Below are 23,030 nucleotides of genomic sequence, written 5' to 3'. Positions count from 1 at the left end.
CACACGGAGGCTAGTCAGTCCTCTGTGGAAGATATCTGTAGCTAACAGTCCATTAAAAAAACACTGCCTCTTTGCATATAACCCCACTGAGTTTGCTTTATGTCTACTTTAGAGCATAATTTCTGAAATCTACGTGGTCTGTGCGATTACTAGCAAAAGAAGCCAGGTAGCCACTCATTAGGACATGTTTCAAATGCGTGTAGGGACTTACCCTTACAGATGGTAAGGGTACACAAAGTACCAGGGAACGGATGGTCTCAGTTCTTCTCAGGGTCATTCAGCCACATTACTGTTATGGGTGGTACCATATGTCATGTAAATGCCTTTGAAAATAGCAGAGCGTGGTGCAGCATTGAACAGGAACACGAGTGCAGGTAATTGTGAAATCCCAGACAGTATGATGATGTCGTGGAAATTACAACTCCTTTGGACAGTGTTTCCTTTTTCTTCACCCCCCAAACCTGAACAGGTTTGTGGGAACAATTTACATATCATGAAGGACTCTCATTGAGTATCTGCCACCATCACTGGCTTCCAGGTAATTTGCAGGAGAAGCTATTTAACTTTCAGTAACTAATTCAATAAGGGGTTGCAGTTACCCAACAAATTTAATGGAAGCTTGTAAATTGTGGGAAGTATAGGTTAAGCGTTGGAAATTATGCCATCAATCCTAAAGTTGCGAAGTAAGAAAAGATTAGGAACTATGGCTTCTGAACAGCATGTTGTCTTGATGCTATTAAAAAACCATTGACATCAAAAATGATGCCAGGGAATCTTTAGGCTTTAAAATGGGAAGAGATGGGGTGCATGGGTGGCTCAGTGGGTTAAATCCTCTGCCTTCAGTTCAGGTCATGATCCCAAGGTCCTGGGATCAAGCCCCACATCGGGCTCTCTGCTCAGCAGGGAGCCTGCTTCCTCCTCTCTCTCTTCCTGCCTCTCTGCCTACTTGTGATCTGCCTGTCAAATAAATAAATAAAATCTTAAAAAAAATTAATAAAAAATAAATAAAATGGGAAGAGCACATATCCTCAGAACATACATCATCTTTGGTGACATCATCTGAGGTTATGACCATCAGTGAGATACGATGTTCTGCACACATTTCTGGGTCTTTAACATGAGGCTGATGGCATCTTCCCTGTATTTACCCCCTTGAGACCACTTGAAAAAGCAAAGCTGGTTGGTGCTTATTTCATGTGCTGAGCTCATTTGTAGGGTGCCTTTAAAGCCCTGTTTTCATTTAACTACTAATCGACTGCATTCCTGAGTTTGGGAAATCAAATTTCAACATAAACTTGCAAATAGCTCCAGTGCCTCACCCCTAATTCATATTCCAGCAACCTTCGCTGAAGCAGGAGGCAGAGTCAAGCTGTTGCCATGAAGATCGTTTCAAGAGCTCAGAAATCCTCCAGGGATCCCTTTATCACTGCTTTTCAAAGAGGCCTTTATTCCTCTCCTCTCCTGTTTCCTGCAAAGGGAGTTGTGTCCCATCCTTGAGGACACGGTGAAGCCAAAAAGGACCTGAAGACTCCTCCAGGGCTATGATCTTCTGAATTGTGAAATCTGCCATTCTGATCACTGGCCTTTCTCCCCCCGCACCACCACATTGGAATCAATGCTATGGTTCTGTAAAACTTTACAGTATAATAAACCTGCCTTTTCATTTTTAAAGGACTGAGCTCCCAGGTCAGTTGGCGCTTGTTTTAAGTGTTTCTGTGTAAAGGTCCATCAAATTTTCATAAAAGCAACATTTTTTTTGGACTATGTTATCTATTTGGAGACTGTTTCTTGATTTGTCTCTCTCTCTCTACTTGATCTTAATAGACATAATTTTTCTTATGACTGAGCACCAAAAAGTGTCCTATTCTCAGTAAAAAAAAAAAAGTTTATATTACTAATTACAGATATGAATGTAGATCCTAAGTTAATATGTGGATTTAATATATTTTCAGTAATGATAGGATTAAAATTACATCATGTATTTCATCTTATTTGAGGTAGCTGGGAATTGGCTGTTTTCCTTTTGAAAGGGAAAATAGGAGCTTTTACCTGTCCTATTTTATAAGGGGACATGGAGAAAAAGAAAATAAGGTAGATTTTTTTAGACTTTTTAAAAAAAAATATACTTTTTTATTAACATATAATGTATTATTAGTCCCAGGGGTATAGGTCTGTGAATTGTCAGGTTTACACACTTCACAGCACTCAATAAGGTAGATTTTTTTAAGAAGCCTAAGAAAATAGAAAGAAGAAAGGAAGAAAAGAAAAAGAAAAAAAAAGCCTAAAAAGATGTAGGCATTGTCAATCATATTCATATTCAATCCAATAGATCATGTAGTTTTCTTCTGAAAAAAATGCTAACTTTGGTCTGTGTCTACGTGCATTATCGAACTAGGTGTGAGAGGGGCGCCCGTGGGAGTCAGTATGTTAAGTGACTGACTCTTGATTTTGACTCAGGTGGTGGTCTCAAGGTCTTGGGATCAAGCCCTGCGTTGGGCTCTGCACTCAGCTGGGAGTCTGCTTAAGCTTCTCTCTCTCCCTTGGCTCCTCCCCCCCGACTGAGTGCATTAGCGGCACACATGCTCTCCCTCAAATAAATAAATAAATCTTAAAAACAACAACAACAAAAACCTAGGGTGTGAGTACGTGCTGGGGAACGTGGATGTTACCTGTTTATTGAAAGCGTATGAATGTGCAGAACAAATAACCGGTATTCTTAAAGAAGCTACTGTTCTAACTTGATGGGAAGTAATTAAATCTTTTAAAATGTATCAGGGGAGCCTGGGTGGCTCAGTGGGTTAAAGCCTCTGCCTTTGGCTCAGGTTGTGATCCCAGGGTCCTGGGATCAAGGCCCGCATCGGGCTCTCTGCTTAGCAGGGAGCCTGCTTCCTCCTCTCTCTCTCTCTGCCTGCCTCTCTGCCTACTTGTGATTTGTGTCTGTCAAGTAAATAAATAAAATATTTTAAAAAATGTTTAAAATATAGTATCAATGTGTATTTTATCTCTATATAATATATAGAGATATATTATATAGAGATAAAATAACATAGTGTGTATGTTTGTGTGTGTGTATATATAATGTTTGTGTGTGTGTGTATATATATAGAGAGAGAGAGAGCGAGAGATACATACATATATATGAGCTAAATTTGTATTTATTTCTAAAACAGAACACTAGAATTCAAAGTTTATGGGGCAGCAAGTCTGACCCATGAAGTATGTACATATTCTCTTCTGAAATAGGACTTTTTCAGTGGCAAAACTGGAGAATGCTCATCTGCATGATGGGGAAATTAGTGTTTGGACAAGAAATAAACTGATGTGTTCTTTTATGGTCTAAAATGGAAACCAATACTTGACTTCAGGTATTTAGAAGTACTGCACAGATCCAGGCTTACAATAAGATTGCCATCTTCCCATTTTCAGTTACTTGAGGATACAAAACCAAGACAAATGAGTACCACTATTGAGTATGGGCCATATTCAAGCCAGAACTGTATGTAATGAAGTGACCATGAGGAGACGCTCATGACCGTGGAGCCAAGCAGGAAAGGTCTACTCAGGTGGATGGATTATAATGTGCATTACATATTAAAAATGACAAGTGGATACAGGTGGTTTCTTAATAAGTCAGAAGCCTCCAGCTGGTCTAAAAGAATATATTGACAGGCAGATGCAACAAAGTAATGAAATGTAGAGAAGGAAGTGTTTGGAGAACAGGAAGGACGTCTGATTGCAGGTAGGAAAACCAAGTCTTTGGGAGTTGGAGAAAGTGACTGGCAAGGCTTCTAGTTTAGAGGAATTGAGGAACAGGGCATTCCACAGATTCAATATGTGGGAACCTACCATGGATGGAGGCTGTTTATTGTTCTCAAGAACCTGCATACTTGACTGGGGGTCATGGTGAAGTGGACAGCAAGGACGTTTTAATGCTGATGTCTCACCGCTGATCTGAGTGGTTCGTGACAGTCTACCTGTCAGAAGGGGCCAATTCCAGATTTCTGAATAGAGAAGAAAAAGCAGGCAACGATGGCCACAGAGACTCAGATAGAGAGTAAAGAAAGTCACTGGCACTTCTCCACTTGTTTTGCAGGTGCAAAAATCATTTAAATTTGTTTGTGCCTTGAATGAATATACCACCTATTTAGTGGCATAAACACAATAAACATATTCAGATTAAATGTTGATACATACTTTAATGTTTTAATCAATGTATGTTCTAAATAATTTGAGTTTGCAAAGAAATCATGGAGACTGAGTCCAACCTTAAGCTTGGCAGGAAATTAATTTCTGGACAAGGGATACCAGTGCATTTTGCTATGGTGTATACTCAGACTTAAAAGCACTGTATTTTTCAAACCGATCTAGGTATATGAAACTAAATCTGGTTAGAATCAGGATATTAATTTGAAAACAAGTTCATTAGAACAGAAGTGATAGCTTCCACGTGGAACTGTGGGATGAAGCATGGTCATCAGCAGCCTGCAGGAACGAAAACCAGCCTCAGTACAAGGAGAATCGGAGTCTGGTCCAGCAAGACAGAAGGAACAGCCAGGAAGAGCCCCGGAAAACGAGGCCCTCTGACAGCTCTCTTTCATGCTCTGCTGGTGGTGCCCATGCACTTGCTTATGCTCAGTGTGAGTTTTGTGTGGAGATCAGGATCAGAACCGCCCGCCCCCCCCCCCCCCCCCGCCGCCTGCCTCTTTCCCTGCCCCTGCACTTGCTGACCTCTTCTGGCAATGGCTGCTTGGAACCTGGCCTCTGGCAGCTGATGATTTCAAGTATCCAGACCTGTCACATTGCTCTTCAGGAGAGGCATCAGGCTGTCATCATGCATTAGGCAGCCCCCGGCTGATGCAGGAGGCCTTTCAAGGAGGGCCCCCCCTCTCTCAAGCTCCTGAATTGCATCTTTTGATAGGAATTGAGATAAGAAACCAGTTCAGAATCCAAAGTGAGCCACTGAGGCACTCTCCTGCCCACTTGGCCTAATTTGTTAAGTCACTCTTTTGCAGGTTAGGCAAAGTTGGCTTAGTGTTGAGTTTCAAGACTTGAGATGTAACCATTGACTTTTTTTCCAAAGGACTATTCCACCAATCATGGAAACTGGGCAGCTGGACACTTTCTTCCCCTCTCTGTCATTGCCAATGTGACAAAAAGACCAAGGATTTGGGGACTGTACGAAGCAAATCTTTATTCCTTTGGACCCAGCTCAAGCCCACTCCATTACTGAGCAAAAGAATATCAGGCCATGCTTCTGAGGTGCTTCTCTTGCCACATCTAGGGTGACAGGACCAAGTCCTTACCAGAAACTGAGAGAAATTTGACCTCAGCATGTGGCAGTTATAGAATTTTCTCCCAATCTTTTCTTGTTCTTACCCTGTTACTGATCTGTGCCTCTGTTGTAACTACTGGGATTCAACCGTGTTTTTTTTTTTTTTTTTTAATAGTTTGCATTTTAAAGATTTTATGTATTTATTTGACAGAGAGAGATCACAAGTAGATGGAGAGGCAGGCAGAGAGAGAGAGGGAAGCAGGCTCCCTGCTGAGCAGAGAGCCTGATGCGGGACTCAATCCCAGGACCCTGAGATCATGACCTGAGCCGAAGGCAGCGGCTTAACCCACTGAGCCACCCAGGTGCCCCTGTGTTAACTGTTTTTGATGAAATCATTTATCTTCCCTGCTTTTCTAAGTGCCCTGTCTTTCTTTCCTGTCCAGATGTACACTCCTTTTGGTAATCAGGGTCCAACAAGCTCATGTACATGTATTTATTTATGGCTACCCCTTAATCATTTTTGCTTTCTTTGGTCATCACAGACTACATCTCTCTGGGAGCCTTCCCCTCTTGCAGGGATGGAATACATGACCCAGTTTTAAATCATTCATGCTTCATGGTCTCTTGTCATTGCTTTCAGGCTAGGCTTGAGCCTCAAGCAGGTTCTCTCAGAATGAGGAGAGCACTTATGGCAGACGCTCGCAGACAGCGCCTGCTCTAGCTTTTGCTCAAGTCTTAGGCTAAGGTCTTAAGCCCTAAGATGGGCCAAAGGTCTGAAGCTGCAGTAGCAACTTACGGGCCGCTGAGAGTGTCTGTGTTTAAAAAAAAAAAAAAAAATGAAGCTAATGTGAGAGCAGAGCTAAGTAGAGGTGACAGATGGAACATATCTGGTGACATCATCTCAGTCCTTTCAAGTAGCTGCCTCTTAAGCCAATTCTAAGTCACTTTATTCCTTACTTCACTTGAACAAATTTGTACTGGATTTTCTGTTGCCTCTTTTTTTTTTTTAAGTGACTGAGAGTTTTAGGGTGGACTTGGCTACTTGCCGACAGCCTTCTTGATATCATCTGTGGTGTACATTGCTGACCATCTCCATATACCTTCATACTTTCTGTGCTAGGCTTACCCTCTGTTGAGACATGCCAATATTTTATATTCAATCCCAATGCTCTTTTATGGTCTGGATGAAATTTCAAGATACAGCAACTGTGTTTTCCCACTTGAGTATTTCAGGAAAGCTTAATGACTCCAATAAACCATCTCTTCACTAATTCAAAGTGGGGAGGCTTCAAGGAATTTCACAGAATTGACCCATGGGTATATAAATATATTAAGGTCCTTAACTCATTAGTTTTTCTTTTTTGTTTTGGGCACTATAGTAATTTTCCTCCTTTGATAGTGACCCTCATGCCATTTTACCTGGCTGGCAGGTAACAGAGTTAACTGCCCATGAAGGGAAGAGAAGAGGAAAGAGAAGATAGAATTTACTATATAATGGGATCAGAATGGCAGGGAAGGCAAAGAAGCACTCAGAGGGAAGGCCACCTCATGGTTCTCACTCCCTTGCATCTGATGGTTTTCTGAGAAGCTAAAGATGACCAGAGAAGTGGGGTTGAAACAAGAGCCTATTGAGATCAGCAAACTCTTAAGACTTCAGTTATACGGTGAGCAGATACAGGACCAGGTGTCTTCTATACACAGACCATGGAATGTGTGAGAATGGAGGTTGGTTCTGGGCAGTATATGGAAGCCCAATCTGTGTTCCACACTCAAGGCCAACCTTACTCCTTTTAGGGATAATGAAAAGTTCTTCTACTCCTGTGGAATGTAGTGCCTCTTGTAGTTACACTCTTTTAATTTTAAATTTCTTCCCAAGCTCTTCTTTTTTGTGGCTCACTGTGGGCTGAGGGGATACAGATGCCTCATAGGTCAAAACAGAAGAAAGTGTAAGTCCTCCACAGCTCCACAGCAAACTTGGCCTTCTCTTCCCTTGTTTGTTTGCAGCTCTCCTTCTCTTTCCCTTCTGCTAAGATCTGCACCCCTCCCCCTTTTTGATTCTGATCCATTATGTAAAACATTTTAGCCTTGGTGCTAAGAAAGTAGGAAAAAAGCCTGCAATATGAGGGGCAAAGAGGTTCCAAGGTTAAGTAGGGTGACAAAGGCTTGATGCTCTTAGTTTGGAAAATATAGTTATGAAAAAAAGTGTCATTGTGATTTAAAGAGAGAAAGTGTAAGGATTACTGGGAAGGTAGGTTAGCTGGATAAGAGAGTTCAACTTTGTCAGTTTTGTAGTCAGGCAGATGGAAAAGGGGCCAAAGAGGGGAAAAGAAGCTTTCCCCCAGTCGAGTTGGTTTCCCTTGGACTGTTTGGTCACATGATCATATCTAGTGGCAAGAGTGTCTGGGAAATGTAGTCTTCTAGGTGGTCACAGTGATTTCCACCAACTGACTCCCACCAACAACTGCTCAAGTAAAATCAGGGTTTTCTAACTAAGGGAGGATGAGGAAAGTGGCTCTTAGGTAGCAACTTTTAGTCTCTGCTTTGGAAATCCTTAAAATTCATGATTGTTTCTTTTTTTTTTTTTTAAGATTTTATTTATTTATTTGACAGAGATCACAAGTAAGCAGAGAGGCAGGCAGAGAGAGAGAGCTGGAAGCAGGCTCCCTGCAGAGCACAGAGCCCGATGTGGGGCTTGATCCCAGGATGCTGGGATCACGACCTGAGCCGAAGGCAGAGGCTTTAACCCACTGAGCCACTCAGGCACCCCTCATGATTGTTTCTTTAGAAGATGTGCTAAATTGTTAGAAACTTTATAGTCTTAAAAGAAATATAGGTGCTCTTACTAAGAATACTGGCTTTGTGGGCGCCTGGGTGACTCAGTGGGTTGGGTTTCTGCCTTTGGCTCAGGTCATGATCTCAGAGTTCTGGGATCAAGCCCTGCTTCAGGCTCTCTGCTCCCCGGGGAGCCTGCTTCCACCTCTCTCTCTGCCTGCCTCTCTGCCTACTTGTGATCTCTCTCTCTCTCTCTCTCTCTGTGTCAAATAAATAAATAAATAAAATCTTAAAAAAAAAAATACTGGCTTTGAATATAATGACCTTCCGAGAAGGGGTTTATAACCTTTGATTATGAGTGAAATATGGAAAGAGGTAAAAGCAAGATTTTAAAGTCTTTGCCGGCTTAGATATAATTAAAGTGGTCAAACAGGAGTGATAAAGGGATGAATAGCCCACAATAAGAGATGAATTTATTTAACATTGAAGAGTTTGAGGTAGATTTCAAATGCTGTGGTTATGGTCCTAAACTAAGGGAGAGAAAGCCTGAAATAAATCATGAGCTGGAATTATAGGTATAAAACTAATGCATTTTAGTTTTCACCTTGGCCATCTGTAAAGTCAGGCCACGTAAAGTCAATTGGTGAAGGAGAACACTTACAACACAGTCGGGGACATTGGGGATTGTAGGGAATAATCTGGAGAGGCAGCTACGTCTTGTCTGTGGCCAATTATTGCTGTCCCAGAAATTAGGCTTATATCTTCTACTTTTCCAGAGAAGACAAATCTAGAATTTTACTGAGGGATCCACATTTAAACATCATTGTGCAAGCCAAGCACGTATGTCTAAAACCTGAATTTGTCCAAACGAGTACCAGTTTGCAACTTGGGTCTAGTTCAACATCTTTATTTTATTGAGACTGGGAGAGATCTAGTGACTTGCTTAGGGTCACATAGCTAATTAATGATAGCTCTGGGACAAGAACCCTGCCCCTGTACTCCCAAGTGTTTTCCTCCCACACCATATTCAGCATAGCTTTCTGATAGAGCCAAGACAGTCGTGTGAAACTGTCTAGTGGAAAGACACAATTAGGGGAATTAGGCATTCCACACAAGGTCTAGACAGTTAACCCTGTAAGTGCCTGACAAAGTGCTGGGCATTCAGGGGGCATTGATCACTGTTAGCTCAATCTCTGTGTAAATTGTTCAAATCATTTAAGTTAATGAGTAAAATAGAGGGAAAGGAAAAAAAGCAAAAGAATCATTATCAAACCTTGGGGAGCCCCCATAATTAACAATGGAAGCAGAATAATTAATTAGCAAAGAGGGCATCCAAGGAGCAGTCAGAAGCAGCCAAGATTGCTTTGAGAATCTCTTGCCTTTACCTTTGCCCTAATTACAGCTTTAGGCTGTAAATGTTTTAATTTGAGGATAATTTCAAGCCCTTTAATAAATTTCTTTCCAATTATATTGCTGTCTTAAACTTATAGTCTCATAAGAAAATGTGGTCTTCAGAGGACCTTTCTTCTCCCCTTAGTAGAAATTAGATAGATTGATTAATTTTGGCTTAACTTTCTAAAAATGTTCAGCTGTACCTTGAGATTATCCCACCATTAATGGTTAAGTGTCTCCAGAATAAGTAATAATTGTCATTTAGAAAAATGAGTTTCACCAGAAGAAATGTCCTTTGAAAATCCCCTTTTTGGTATAAATATGTCCTTATGCATGACCAAATTTGTTGAATTATCTCGATGCCATAGATCACAGAGTAATAATTTTTGAAGTGATCGATTCTCCTTTAGGTTTTAATGTGCAGAGTGAAATGCATTTTAAAACACTATTTAAAATTCTGAGAAGTCTCCAGAAACTAGAATTTTTAATTTAGTGCTCATGTTCAAATCTTGACTAGTGAATGCAATGGAAAGACCTTGGGGGATCTGGTGGATTCCTAGGGCAGTTTATCTCAGAACTAACAGCTTTCGCAGTGGATTTTCCTTACAGTATTAACAACCTATGTTTATAATTTGTTCTCTTGGCAATTATCTCAACGGAACTATAATACCTACAAGGTCAATGGTGCTAAGGTCACATACTGATAACTCTTGTGTATTTAATTGGATTTATCATTATTATACTCCCAACTTAACAGTGCTGAAAGAAGCTGGAATGTGGTCATTAAAAAGAGAAAAAAAAAAAAAGTCTGTTGATCATCTGATGTTTAACCATTCCCTTGTGCTTTTAGTCTTCTCTTTTTAGTTCCAAAGCACATGCAGAATACCTGCAGATCTCAACAAGAAAATGGAATTTTCTCTGCTATCACCTGAAGCTGCTGTGACCATAAAACTAATAAATCACTGAAAAATCTCCTTGCCGGTAAAGAATGCCCACTAGAGCAGATCCAGTATCTTATCTCTCCATCCAGATGGTCCTTGTTGCTAAATATACAGAGCCTGATTTTATAGTCTTTACTAGACTGTGGTTTCCACTATTTTCATTGGGATGGGGAAAGTCATGTGAAGCATTCATAAATAATGTGAAACGGGCTACATTTTTGCCACTTGCATTTGTTGTCATTTGGGATCCACTGAAATTCTTTTGGGTCAGCTGAACACAGTTCCATGCTGTCAGTCTGGGGGATGAAGGAGTGAAAGCTTGACACCAACCACTTGGATGGGAGTTTCTGACATTGCGAGGGCAGAGCTTCTGGAGATAAAGGATATTCTTGATCACAGATTTTCAAAAGCACCTCTAAAGCTCTCAGAGTGAACCGAAAGAGGCCTTTCCCATTGCCATGAGTCCTGAGAAATGAGACACATGTTTGAGATGCAGCAAGAAGGATTTTAGGTTCTTAACTTCTTTGGGGTCTAATACTCCTTTGATAATGAGATGAAAACATTTCCCCTGAAAAAATATCCATAAAGGCACACCCATCAAATTTTGAATACTTGTGGGTTTATAAAAACCTGAAAGCATTAATTGCCTAAATATTTCTTTGGATTATTTAGGGGTCCCGAAACTCAGATTAAGAATCCCTGGAACTCTGAGGATGATTATAGAAACTTGCCTTGACATCTATGTAATCTGGATTTCCCCAGCTACTGTTACCTAATCTTATCTGTGGGGAGATATTAATAGTAATAACCAGTGTTGTGTGCCTTTTTGTGTCTGTCTGCCAATACAGGAACTCTGTCTCCTGCAAAATCCTTTTTGCTTTCTCAGGTAATTATATCTAAAAGTCCCAAAGACATTTCAGTTGGGTTCATGAATAAGTCACATGGTATTCCCTGGTCCTGATGCCTTTGCTGGACACTGATGCCCTCTCTGTTGGATTCATCTTCTTCCCCTGAGCGCTGTTCCGTCTCTCAGGGCTGATGCTGAGCCTACATGTTGTTGCCCCTTCTGCTGGAGTCCATAGTGTTCACCTTATGCTGATGCGTTAGTGTCCAAGGCTACTATGTCTTCTGCAAAATTTCAGTGACTCCAAGCCCTATGAACCTAATTTCAGTGATTACAAGCCCTGTGTACCTCTTACTACAGCTAGGTGATTTCTGGTGAGTCCTGGTTTGAGGGTCTTTAGCAAGATATATCTTTAGCTTTTATTTCTACTTCCTTCCTTCTTGGGCTGAAGGGAAAAGTCAAGTGGCCGATTATACTCAGAATCCTTAAACCTCTTCCATGATTGTAATTTGTCTTCAGTCCGAGGGTATTTGACTGAATCTGTCTCCCTTTGGGAGCTCCTCATGCAAAGGCCATGCTAGGAGCCCATCCACCACTTTATCTCAGATGCTCAGAGTTTCTGCTCAGCAAGGAATGGATCCAGCACTGATATAAACTAGGAAGTTCAAGAACATCAATATTTAAGGAAAATAAAGACAAAAGTGTGACCTTTGGGGCTTAGGCATAGTATTTTGGGAGACTATTTTGGAGAGCTTTATCAGACCTCTGTGGTGGCCTTCCAAAGTCAGACTCTTTGTAATTCTGCTCTGTCCTACATCTAAACCAGTTCAGGTGGTGTGAAAATGGCATCAAGGAAATTTCTAGGCTCTTACTGGAAACAAGCACCTTCTTTATTGTAAATAACTCCGTACAGCATCTGTAATAAGTTAGAATCAGAGTGATCTTTCTGTCATGATTCCATGTTTTTATACAACTCATATACCTCAAGCTCCACAGGAATCAATAAAATATGATTCGGAAATAATACTGAATTTTAAAGCTTAGTAGGCAGTGTGTGTGGAAAAAAAGTCTCATCATTTTTCTTGCTGTCTTTTGAAGGCATAGGCATAGATAGATTCATCACAACATTGGAAGCACATTTTTGAAAATGCCATTATCTCCATCACTTATAGATTTGTTATAATTAATGCCGATGGCTCCTGCTATACCGTTGTATTCTTCACTTAGAACCTTAATCCTCTCGTTGACACTGGACTGTTCCCCCATCTCAGTGTGGCTATCTCCCCAGGATTCTGTATATTTTCACCTTCAACCTCCTGCCATGTCCACTGGCCATCCTTAGACCAAAAAAAATTCCAAAGCAATCTTCATCCATATCTGTCCTATGAACTTCCCCTCCACGTCCATTGCATTTTCTGTCATAAACTATAATATTTTTAAAAATGTTTGATTTTATTAATTTAATTAATTTATTTTATTTTATTTATTTGGCAGAGGTTGGAGGAGAGAGTGCACAAGCAGGGGGAGTGGCAGGAGAGGAAGAGGGAGAAGCAAACTTCCCACTGAGCAGGGAACCCCAGGCAGGAATGGATCCCAGGATCCTGGGATCATGACCTGAGGTGAAGACAGATGCCCAACCGACTGAACCACCCTGGTGCACCATAAACTAGAATATTTAAGACATATATGTATATATGTATGCATGTATTTATGTACGATATGTGGTATTTTGAGGGAATCTTAACTTTTTTTAAAGATTTTATTTGTGAGAGAGAGAGAGTGAGATAGAGCACAAGCCAGGGGGAGGGTGAGAGGGGGAAGCAGGCTCCTCACTGAGCAGAGAGCCCAATGCAGGGCTCTATCCCAGGACCCTGGGATCATAACCTGAGCCAAGGCAGACGCTTAACCGACTGAGCCACCCAGGCGCCCTTGGAGGGCATGTTAGAGTAAGAACATATGAGGTCAAGTTGGATGTGAAAATAAAATGGAATTTTGTCTTTCCTGCAGTTGATAGACTCTTCTAATGAGCCTTATCCCCTCAGGTTTAGATACAGGGTGTGGCGGAGGGTGGTGGAACAGAATTCTGAAGTTGCAGAATGGTTCTCTGACTCCTCACAAGATCCCTTTTGTCTGGCATTCTCTTTCAGGTAAATGCTCAGTTCTTACACTTTCTCTCCCTCCTTGGCTTCTTTCTCAGGTAGCACCCTGCCACATGGAGGAGGGCCTCATGTCATCTCGTGGTGTTGGGGCAGGGAACCTCATTGTCTGCCAGGCATCCTCTGGATCTTCTCTGTTCTGATTGGTCTGGAGTGCACTGAGGTGCATCTGACCCCACCTGGACTCTTGGAAATGTGTGTTGTCACTGACTGCTGGAGCCTGTGACGCTGTCCACTTTTTTTTTTTTTATACAGATATCCTCACATGCTGCAGCATGTGTGGGCTCCATGCCTCTGCCCGTCCCTCCAGTTCCCGTGGGGCCCCTGCACCTCTGCATGTGGTCCACCAGACACACAGCACTTCATGAATCCCTAAAGCCATGTGGAAGGTAGAGGAAAGCCAGGGGAAGAAGCTCACCTGCCTTGCCCAGTCTGCTGGCCAGGGCTACCTCGCTGCTGCACATGGCGGATGGGGTGTTGAGGCTACTCCTAGAAGGCTGCAGGTTTTCCAGGCTGCCCCTGAGGGGTAGCCAACCATGGGTGCTCCTCACCTCACCATCACCACTGTCTTCTAGAATTCTCACCTAAGGCTGGAAGTACATTTATATCTGGCTGCCTCTTCCTCCTTGCCTTCTCTTCCTCCTCCTCCTCCTCTTCCTCCCCTTTCCTTCCACTGTTGAGGCCTTCCTTTATTTCTTCATTCAGTGTGGAAGGAACTTTCTCTGGGCTCATGATGGCAGTCGTGATTCAAGGTGGTGGTGAATAGAGGGAGAGACGTCGAAAACACATCATTTACAAGATTTCAAAATAACATCCCTGAAAATCAAATTATACGCTATCTGTAAGTAGTGGTTCCTCAAACTACATATTATCCTTGAAGACAAATGGGGATTGTATGAATGGTAATAAATACTGTTGTTTTGGGTCTCATCTTTATCTTTTATAGGGGACTCTAGTCCCACTTGAAATTTCCCACATTTATGGCTAGGATTCTTACTCACATGTTTCTCTAGGTAATGTGAGTATAAGACTAATCCTTTTTTGTGGCCTCTGCTATCTGGGCATACCTGTATATCCCTTCCATGGGTATCCAACGTTGACAGTGAGGTGGATGGTACTACTTCCAGTTATCTGCAAACAGAGTGCCCTCTGCTGCTCTGGGACTGCTTGGTGCAGTGTCCCTGGGGAACCTGAATGGCGAGGTCATGCTGCTGCCCAGGGAGGGCAAACCTCTTGAAGTCTCTCAAAGAATTTTTGAAGACTCAAAAGCTTATTCACTATTAACTTGCCACTCTTGGGGCTCTGAGAGGGCGCCTGGGTGGGTCAGTCAGATGAGCATCTGCCTTCGGCTCAGGTTGTGATCCCAGGGTCTTGGGGTCGAGCCCCACATGTGGCTCCCTGCTCAGGCAGCTTTTCCTCTCCCTCTATGCTCTTTCTCAAGTAAATAAATAATAAATCTTTAAAAAAATAAATTAGGGGGTGCCTGGGTGGCTCAGTGCGTTGGGCCTCTGCCTTCGGCACAGGTCCTGGTCTCAGGGTCCTGAGATGGCATCGAGCTCTCTGCTCAGCAGGGAGCCTGCTTCCTTCTCTCCCTCTGCCTGCCTCTTTGCCTGCTTGTGATCTCTGTGTGTCAAATAAATAAATAAAATCTTTTAAAAAATAGATAAATAAATAAATTAGGCTATGACAGAGCAAAGTAAATCTAACCTTGTTGCTTTCAGTGACTGGGGTATTGCTATTGGGTAAAGGCTGTAATCCTTATTTCCTCTTTTGGGATTTTTTTTTTGTGTGTTTGGGAGTTTGTCTCTAGGACTTTCTTTATTTCTTATGCAAATGCTTAATTTGTAGGCTTTTCCAACCAGTTTTCCTGACACTATATCACTGTGGTAGTAAAATTTATACTTAATCTGGGGCTACTACCTCCACATATAATTTAAATAAATTACAGATTTACAACTCTCTGTTTAAATCTATAAATGATCCAAGCAATCCCTTGTAAATCTTTTGGTCTCTTCTTTCCTGGGTTGCCAAATTGTTTCCACAAATTCAAGAAACCCTTGAATTGCTTGAATCTTGTCCCCACTCCCCACCTTCCATAATAATGGAAGTGATTAACCAATCTTCTGGTGCAAGAGCTTTTTTTAGATAAAGCTTGTTTGTCTTACAGGTCTGTCTCCTCCTCCCACTCTTTCCAAAGGTGGTATCTTCTGTGCCCTTCCTTACATTGGATTGTATGACTTTTTGAAAAGCCTTTTGCTTTCAAATTGGGGAAAAATAAATTAAATGTAGTGAAAGGGAATGAAACGACCCTCCCCCCACCCCATTAGGATCATAAATGATCTCCTGGGGGATTTTGGCATCCATTCTGGTAGACTCAGGCAGCACCATTCTCATCTAACGTGTGGGCTCCTGGTAATAAAAGGAGAACGAGTAGGAGTCAGATGTTCCTTTAGCAAAATGATGTTGGTTATTTCTCAAGGTTCTCGAGAAGCAGCTTTAATATCATCGTCACATGTTTCCTTCATGTGAGACCGGTAAACTGAAGCTCCCTGGGGGCAGTTAACCCATTAATTAACAGATAATTAATTAATTCATACTGCGATGAGATGAGCTTGCCTCTAGTCATGGAGGAATCAGCGGCAGGCTTCCGTGGAAATAAATGAAGACCAACCAAATGAGCATGAGCAAAAGCTATTTATTCCGAGCTTGCAAGGAGTTAGTGACCATCACTTTTGTTCTGTTTGTCTCACAGACAGGCAGAGGACTGGGAAGGCTTTATGGTGGAAATAAGAAGACTTCAGATCTGCCCCGCATGGAGGCTGTTGGCACGGGGAAGGTACAGATGGGTTCACTGTAGCCAAGAAGTTCATGGTACATATTTGAAGGGTACCTATTTGGCTTTCTCTGGTTGGCCTTAAGTTGGAAGCGGGGACAAATATTTTTAAAATCCATCAGTTATTGATCAAGTTCTGGCTGTTTGGGGCTGAATGTTACATGGGTTACTTTTGCCTTCCCAGATTGCTTGTTAGAGAGAGTGGTCTAACTTCTTACTGGTCTGGCTTAGCAGGCTGGCTTCCTGTGCTGGTTACCATAGATAATGGGTTGGTGGTTGCTACAGATGGTAGTTCAGAGCTCTGTTTTTATATGGGGTCTGGCCATTGTCTGCTTGTCTTTTATTTTACTTGTAGAGAGCCAACCAAAATCAGGCTATATACCATTTCCCTGTATACATGTATAGTGCCAGAGCTCATCAACCTTTCAGAAGCCAATAAGAACCTTAGGCAGAATTAAACTTGTATAACTTCTGGCTGAAGTTGAAGCCATAAGAATTTGCAAGAAACAGGGATGGGGGGTAGGCATTGCTGAAATGGTGGCGGATGGAATTTTCTGGGGGACGGAGGTAGAATACTGGTCAGAAGACAGTTGCTTATAGGTAGCCTGGGAGGAGAGGATAAGGGACATTTGGGAAAATGAAGGAATTAGTAAGGGAGAAAGCACTCTCCTGGGACAACCTTGCATGACCTAAGTTCTAACCACTTGGGTTCTCCTTGAGTTGTCCTGAGAAAATGAGCTAGGAATAGAGCCATAATTCTCAATCTTCCTTTTCCAATTCATTTCGTGATGCTTGTCTGATGCCTCAGTGGAAGAACTGTAATGGGTTCAGTGGGAGGATGGGCATGTGGTGCTAAAGGACAGCATCCCCAGTCAGCTGGTTGGGCCATGATGAAGAAGGGTTAGGGACTCCTCAGCTCCTCACCCATTGAAGAATGGTGGATGGAAAGAGCTACAAACAAGTGTCTGAGGAGAAGACAGCAAGGCCACCTTCGTGATTTGCTTTTATGTTCCTTGGCAATGCAGGGGGAGGCCCAGAACCATCTGAGCCATATTAAAACTAATCCCTGTCCCCCAAACAAACAAAACAATCAAAAGGAAGCAAAACAAAATCAAAGCTAGCCTAAAGATAGAACCTTCCCAAATTGTGACTCAATGCTTACCTGAGTGTAGAATACCCATATAACCACAGATAAATAATGTCTGTACGTTGGCTTTGATACAGAAGTTGAAACAAAACAGTGAGCTAGATTCATTAACTTTTGATGGGTAGGTTTTCTTTGCTAAATATTGTTTTTATGGATCAAAAAATATCTTCCCTTGAGGAAAGTGGTTATAATATCTAAGGCATCAGAAGTCTCACAAATAGATTTTGTAGGATGATCTTTTTCAGAGGGAAAACATTCAGATTTGATTTACTTACTCAAAAGAAGATTTCTTAGGATTAGTCTCATCATACTGAAGTCTTTTAGGGTGTGAAACAATGAATTATAAAAAGGAAACCAGTTTTCAAATATTTGGAGGTTTATGTTTATATTTTCAGTTCTTTCAAAATACAATTATTAACTTATATAGTGCTTCTATGATGATGCGACTTTTGTTTATATGTGTGTGTGTGTATGTATATAAATATATATTCATATTCACATATATATATTCTCATATATTCATATATGTTTTAATATATATGTATGTATGTAGTCATACTGTTTTCTGACTCAAGGAGTTTTGGTACTAGATTAAATAGAGTTTAATTTAAAAGATGAATTTGAAAGCAAGAAGAACACAATCCTGTTTCAATGGTACCTTCAAAAAGGCACTATTCCACGCATCTGTATAGAATACATCTTTGGGCTCATCAGTCCAAGTTTACCACAAATAACACAAATAGCTCAGAACCCAGATGTAATGATCTGTGGTCAGGGCAAAACTTGGGGCTCTAAAGAATTTCACCAGGAAAGGAGAAGACAAAACCTCAGACCAAGTGACCTGGCTTGGGTGGCTGAGTCCCACAGTAGAAGGCCAGTGTCTTCTTCTCAAGTATTTTCTGTATATGAGGTCAAAACAGTCAAGGCCACACAGCTGAGATGAAGCACTGAGCCACAGAATTATTGGCCTAGAGCTCTTTAAATTCTACCTGTTTAGAGGGATCCCTCACCAGTACTGGAGCGAGTGTCTGGGACAAGATCAAACACACAGGTGAGCACAGAGGTCCCAGTTTCAAAGACTAAGGGGGTGCAGGGCCTGCAGCCAAGCAGGTCCAAGTAGATGAGACAGTCTGGAGAGAGGAGGATGGATTGAATGGGACGTTTGCCTCAGAGAAACCAGCCGCCTAAGACAGTGGTAAATGCTAATCAGAGTTTCTGTAAGGAGAATTCAGGATACCTTGTTTTGAATCAAAGATTTGAGTGTCTTTAGAAATGCATTATTAGGGGGCGCCTGGGTGGCTTGGTGGGTTAAAGCCTCTGCCTTCAGCTCAGGTCATGATCCCAGGGTCCTGGGATCGAGCCCCGCATCGGGCTCTCTGCTCAGCAGGGAGCCTGCTTCCTCCTCTCTCTCTCTCTCTCTGCCTGCCTCTCTGTCTACTTGTGATCTCTGTCAAATAAATAAAATCTTTTAAAAAAATGCATTATTAGTATTTGGGGCTCATTTATGGCATGCACATAAATGCATGGACATGACCACTATTTTCTTATTAAAAACTTTCATTACCATGCTATGGTATGACCTTGGCAAGAGCATTTCCCCCACATTCTAGACGTATGCTAGATGTTGCTAACTGATTGGGAGGCATGAATACGAGCTTGTACCTTACTAGAGCAGCCAGAAACACCTGTGTTTTTATGTGGCTGTCAAGAGAGCACGGCAGAATGGCTCTGAATTCACGTGATCATCATCTACCAGGTAGGCAGCACAAAGGACACACTGTTCTCCTCTCTTACATATAGTCCTACCAAGCTAGCTCCAGTTTCCTCACCCCCAACACATCATTTCATTTTAGCTCCAGTTTCCTCACCCCCAACACATCATTTCATTTTAATACTGTTCACATCTCTTCTATCAATTCCCAGACGTTCACTTATTATGTTTGTTTAATTTACCCTTTGCCAAATTCCAACTGGACCAACTAGAATATTTGTCTGTTAACTTGTCCTGTTGCACTTAAATTACTATGATGATCTAGCAGTTCCTGCTGCTGAGGTATGTCTTCCCAATACCACTTTTGTGAGGAATATTTCCTGTGTAAGATCTGCAGTTTTTGAGGGCTCATTTTTACCTTGTGTTCTAGATCCCTCACCAGTTTATCCCACTGTCCAGCCTGCTCTGTTTCCCACTTCCTTCATCCTGACCCTGCACATGGATAAAACCTTCTCCTGACTCTATGCCCTATGTTCTGAGATGGACCCCCTCTGCTCTGCTATTCTGATCCCACCTGCCAGGCCAAGCCCAACCCAACCCTCATATTCCCCAAGACATTTTTCCAGGTTCAAACTCTAGTCCACAGTGATGTTCTCTTTACACCAGTTTTCTTTGTTGTAAAAAGCATTGTCATGGAGCTTCTCTAATTAAAAAAAAAATTTCATATATAGTCTATGGTACTATTGAGTATAGTCTCTCAAGTTAGTATCTATTTAGCCTATTTTCTTCCCCTGTGGTCAAGCCTTTTTTTTTTTTTTTTGGTAATTTATTTTATTTGGAGAGAATTTCTACATTTTGGGTTGAGACTAGTGGTCAGCATAGGGACTAAGCATGGATTGGATTTTTAACAAAGGATTCAAGGAAAATGTGTTCTTCAGCTGGAGACAAGAGATTCAGTTAGTGACAAAAATGAGAATAGAACAGTTTTCTGTAAGGACAAGAATAAATTGAGCTAAATGATTATACTTGGATCAAATTACTGAACCTTAGAAGAAAATGTAAACTGTATTAAATCAATGGTGACAAAATCCATCATGTATCCTCTATCTCATGGACTAGAAAATGATGCAATTGGATTATTTTGCTTTGTTTTCAGAACATATGACAAGTAATAATTTTCTGTTTGTGAGTGATAGCTCTGAACTTTTTGATTTGCTCATAGCTTTGTAAAAATATGTTTACTGGTTTGGTCAAAGAAATATTGAAGTTTTCATTCAAAAAAGGGCTTCTCTTGATAATACATTAGCACATAGACATGGGGAGATATTTTACCATCTTTTAAAAGCAGCCCTGTGAAAATCTGGAGGTCTGATCCAGGAGGTCAATGTTTCAATGTTTCTAAAAAACAATTATGTTAGGCTCTTCCATGTTGCAAGGAATATAACACCATTAAGGATCTCCCATAGTAAGGGTTTCTGGGAAGGATTGCTACAGAAGGAGGAAGGAATTGTTTTCACAACTACAGGTGAACCCCATGAAGAACCAGGTCATTGAGTAGGCTACAGCAGCTACATGCATGCTTTCCAGTAGGGTACCCCTGCAGCTTTGTCTCTACTGGCCACTATGGACCAACTCCTCAGTTCTTTTTACCTTACAGATTCTACTTTCTTTGATTATTTTTTTAAATATATATATATATATATATATATATATTTTTTTTTTTTTTTTTTTAATTTTAGAGAGAGAGGAGGGGCAGAGGGAGAGAGTGAGAGAGTTTTAAGCAGACTCTGAGCTAAGCATGGAGCCAAACACAGGGCTCGATCCCACAACCCTGAGATCATGACCTTAGCTGAAACCAAGAGTTGGATGCTCAATCAATTACACTACCCCAACACTCCTAGATTCTAATGACTTGTGCTGCCATATTGAATTTCTTGCCTCTTGGCTTCTTTTGACTGCATTCTCTCTGTATCTTTCCACCCTTATCCATCCCGATGTCTCTTGACTCTTCAAAATCATGTTAATTTTTCCTAAGGAAAATCTAACGGATTCTGTATTTTATCACTCAATTCTTACGCCAGTGCTCTCTGTAGCCTGCTATGGTTTGGACACCAATCCGTGGTCCAGTTAGGTATGGTCAGAGTAAGAAAGGTCATATCGTTCAAAGTGGGACCATACCAGGTTGCATATTATTGGTAAACATACCTTAGGCTAGAGTTGGACTTTTAGGACCAGGAAATTTGTCTCATCAGGGTCTCAGAATAGATTAATGTGGAGTTGGGGTTGCTAGAATTATACCCAGGGAAACTCATAAGACTAATCTGAAAGCCAGAATATCATGTTATTTACTTAAAATGAGAAATTTAGCCATCATGCAAATTAGATATTTGTGATTGCCTGGCCAATTCATATTTCATCCCTGTAGGTAGAGCTGAACCACGGACAGGTTTGCCAGCGACTGGCTAGAGGACCAAGCTGGGAGGTGTTCTCAACAATTTTGGGTTTCCACATGTAACTCCTCACATAACTGGCCAAATGGAATTGACTCCACTTCTGATTCAGTAGGTTGGTACTTAGTAGAGATTTATTGAATGTGAAAGTTCTTTACTGCACCTTTTGGTGGAAATAAAAATCAGCCCTTACCAAGGCCAATCAGTCTTTTTGAGTTCTTTTTCAGAATAGACAATCATGTTGCATTTTGGACCAGGAGACCAACACCCAATTGTGGAAGACAATAACCAAATGACTGGATTTTTACTGTCTCTTATATTGGGGCAGAGCAGCCCTTCTACTGCCCCAAGCATTCTGGCTTTACATATGTTAATACCTTAATTTTAAGCAGGGCTGCCTAAAAGAAACCTGTTCTAGGACTGTGGAGGGTGGTACATTCAAAATCAATCTCTCCCCAAAAGGCTCAAGCTATATCTCAAGATATTAATTTAATAGTATCATTAATTTCATGTTAACAATCTAATCCCAGATATTTATTCAAGATTTGTATTCTTTCACAATACCTTAAATCAATCATGCATTTCTAACTTAGGAGCCTTTCTGCTGTTTTTAAGAGGAATTTACATATTTTTGATCTGATCTATTACCCATTGATTTAGCATTCACATGGTGCCACAGAGAATTATTCAAATATGAGGCCCTGTGTTAATCACAAAACCTAGTTCTTGGAATAGCCAGATTTGTCCCCAGTGCTCCACAATCCCGTTCTCTGTCTCTCCTACTAAATCTTGAGCAATTTGAAGCCTGGGTGGAGTCTTCGTGCCAGTCCCTAGCACCCTGACACACGGCTGGGATTGGTGAGGTTAACTGAATATGAAAGTTCTCTGTCACAAATATATCCTGGTGATTTCTGTAATAACTGCCTGTAGATACAGACTGAAGGTAGATGTAAGGAATTAGGGAACGTAGCAGAGGAGTTAGCTTAAATCCGTTAATGTATAGATGTAACACCATAACTGTGAGAAACACATCTTCCCTCTTCTGTTAAAGATATGATTTCAGTATTGATTCAGTATACTTACTATTGGAGACTAAATTGACAGAGTATCCATCTACAGTGTAAGAAAATGTTCGACTATATTGCTTAAGTATTTGGATTTAAACACTCTATCAAGAAGTGTGGAATGATCATCAGGCCAGCTAATGGCATCCTATGTCGGCTTACAGTGATTCAACAAACAGAAAAGGGTAAGTCTTCTTTGGCGTATTTGCTCTTTGTGTGTGGTGATTATTTATCCCAATATGAAATTCACTTTCTTCCTAGAGAGATGATGATGACCTTTGCTCTTCATAGGAGAGCTATGTTGTGACATCTGTCAGTGACTTCAAATATATGTACATATTTACACATATACTTTGTATATATTTATATACATACCTGTTATATATACATACATGTTTTATATGTGTGTGGATGTATACATATGTATATATACACATACATATATACA

The 23,030-nt window shown here is 41.1% G+C and overlaps 2 long non-coding RNA genes across 3 annotated transcripts in view; both read left to right on the top strand.

The window, feature by feature from the left end:
* LOC116585977 overlaps window positions 1-1,674 on the top strand; it is a 40,020-nt gene extending 38,346 nt beyond the window's left edge. For both annotated transcript variants that reach the window (XR_004283833.1, XR_004283834.1), the window contains one exon: window positions 1,338-1,674. This is a non-coding gene — a long non-coding RNA (uncharacterized LOC116585977). The remainder of the gene's footprint in view (window positions 1-1,337) is intronic.
* Window positions 1,675-16,136: 14,462 nt separating this feature from the next.
* On the top strand, window positions 16,137-22,826 carry LOC116585980. Its single transcript, XR_004283836.1, has 3 exons — window positions 16,137-16,213; window positions 21,494-21,633; window positions 21,735-22,826. It is a non-coding gene; the product is annotated as an uncharacterized LOC116585980 (long non-coding RNA).
* Window positions 22,827-23,030: the final 204 nt, after the last annotated feature.

Source organism: Mustela erminea, chromosome 3 (genome assembly GCF_009829155.1).
Source record: "Mustela erminea isolate mMusErm1 chromosome 3, mMusErm1.Pri, whole genome shotgun sequence".
Lineage (NCBI taxonomy): Eukaryota > Metazoa > Chordata > Mammalia > Carnivora > Mustelidae > Mustela > Mustela erminea.
This window is presented reverse-complemented; position numbering and strand designations above follow the sequence as displayed.